The following is a 2,696-nucleotide window of genomic DNA, read 5'->3' on the forward strand; positions in this document are numbered from 1 at the left end:
TATTTTCCAATAATATACATGTAGCTCAAATTTTACCCTGCTGTTTGACATTTTGTTTCTAAGTTCCTATCATTAATAATAGTGCAATGTGGCAACAAGAACTTGTGTTAATTTAATATTCACAAATTTGATTTCTTGAATAAATTAAAGTAGTGAATGCATTTGTCAAATAGGTTTTAGAAGGCTTCAGAGTCACAGTTCAGAAAGTTTAGACCTAAGTAATAATTCCCTGAACAATGACTAACATTGTATATCATAATTTAAAAATCACTAGGCTAATTGTATAGAAAAAACATGCTAAAATAGAGTATAAAATTAACTTCTCCATTTAAAGGGTAATAATAAAAACATGATGCTTGTGTGTTAATAATCTTAAATAAGCATACTTCTCATCATTTCATCAAAAGAAAGAAAGAAATTCCCTGTGTAGTGTTAAGAAAAAAATCCCCTGTGATTCCAGTATTTCAATAACTGATTAAAAAGTCTATGAATAAAAAAAGATATTTAAATTTCAAATATGGCTAACTAAATAACGTTTGATGTCTTTCTAATGAGCCGTTTCCAAGCTGCAAATTGTGTAGAGCTAGTTTAAATAAACACACAGATTTTCATGGATGTGAATTATTTCATGTGATCTGTGAATTTGAATGTGAGCTCTGTGCATTTGTGGGCTATAATATCCGAACTTTTCCTAAGCTTCAAGATGTCAATGTTTTATTTCTTTGCTGAAAAAGTTGACTGTCTTATTTATTCTCATGTCCTTTTTAGCAGCTAATTGGGAATGATCCAATGAAGAATAACTATTAGTATTTTACTCCATACCCAGTAAATTAGGAACATGGAAAAGGAAAACTGCACTGCTGTGTCAGACTCCACCCTCCTCGGATTCTCAGATGCCCCTGAGCTCAGAGTCTTCCTCTTCCTGCTGTTTCTTTCCATCTATGGAGCCACAGTTTTGGGAAACCTGGGCATGATTGCCCTGATTCAGGTCAGCTCTCGACTCCACACCCCCATGTACTTTTTCCTCAGCCACTTGTCCTTTGTGGATTTCTGTTACTCCATGACCATCATGCTGAAGATGCTAGCTAACATCCTTAAATGATGACAAAGCCATTTCCTTCCTGGAATGTGCTGTGCAATTCTACCTGTTTTGCACATTTGTGGTAACTGAGGTCATTCTGCTGGCAGTGATGGCCTATGACCACTTTGTGGCCAACTGTGACCCACTGTTCTACATGGTCACCATGTCCTGGAATCTCTGCATGGAGTTGGTGTTTTGTTGCTACTTCAATGGTGCTGTATGTTCTCTGATTCACTTGTGTTTAGCCCTTCAGATCCCATCCTACAGATCAAATGTGATCAACCATTTCTTTTGTGATCTTCCCCCTCTCTTGTCTCTTGCTTGCTCTGATGTCACTGTGACTCAACTGGTGCTATACAGTGTGACCATTTTCAATGAGGTTATCACCATTGTGGTCATCCTCACGTCCTACTTGTTTATTCTCATCACCATCCTGAGGATGCGCTCTGCAGACAAAAGGTGCAAAGCTCTTTCCACCTGTGCTTCCCACCTTGCTGCCATCATTGTCTTTCATGGAACAATCCATTTCATTTATTGCCAGCCCCACTCTGGCAACAGCATGGATACTGACAAAGTGGCCAGTTTTCTACACTGTAGTGATCCCCATGCTGAACCCCCTGATCTATAGTCTGAGGAACAAGGATGTGAAAAAAGCTCTCAGAAAGTGGTAAGCTCCAAAATATTATCCTAGAGAATATTTTCCTAGCAGGACTCAGGGTTAGAAATTGGAGACTGATGAAAGGGTAATGATGCATTTCAGTGTTGGAGTGAAAAGAACAGTCAAGATGTGAATAGCTATGAGTGAATCTTTTTAATTTTCTTATCTTTGTGCCTTTTCAATTTACAAGTTTAAGATTGATTGAGAATATTTCAAAATGTGCAGCCTACTTCTTTGCTTTGATGCTATCTAAAATGTTTTAAATTGGACCATGCACTGGACTGTTAAAACACACAAATTTAATTTTCTCTTAGACTTTCATGAGTTTAATGGACTAAGTATCACATTTTATTTTAACATCCATTATGGGGTTCATTTCAAAATTGAACACCTGTTATTTTACAATAAGGAACACACCTTTGTCAGTTTTTACATAGAATAAGATTCCATATGTGTATACAAATATAAATTTATATATTCTCTTTATTGTTTTGTTCTTACTTCCTTTATTATTATTTGTTTTTGTCATTGCAGTGTCCAGTGGTTTTGGGGTTTCATATATTATCACATCTAAATAATAGAGACATTGATAATAATTACGTTACAAAAATTTTAGGGAAATCAAATTACATGTCAAGTGCAAATGACTTAGGAATATCCCTAACACATAATTGGCTGTCTCTATGTATGTGTATATGTGTGTCCGTGTGTGTGTGTGTGTGCATAGATGTATGTTGTCTATTGCACTTGACAGTACTGTACTTTGCAGATACTGCATTTTTACAGATTGAAGATTTGCGGAAACCCTGCATCAGGCAAGTCTATTTGCACAGTTTTTCCAGCAACGTTTGCTTGCTCATGTCTCTTTCACATGTTACATTTTGGTAATTCTTGAAATATTCTAAACTTTTTCATTATTATATAAGTTATGGTGATCTGATTTTACTATCGAAAAAG

The 2,696-nt window shown here is 35.8% G+C and overlaps 1 pseudogene; it reads left to right on the forward strand.

The window, feature by feature from the left end:
• The first annotated feature begins 838 nt into the window (after positions 1-838).
• Positions 839-1,787, forward strand: LOC122693351 (annotated as a pseudogene).
• Positions 1,788-2,696: the final 909 nt, after the last annotated feature.

This window comes from Cervus elaphus, chromosome 5 (assembly GCF_910594005.1).
Source record: "Cervus elaphus chromosome 5, mCerEla1.1, whole genome shotgun sequence".
NCBI lineage: Eukaryota > Metazoa > Chordata > Mammalia > Artiodactyla > Cervidae > Cervus > Cervus elaphus.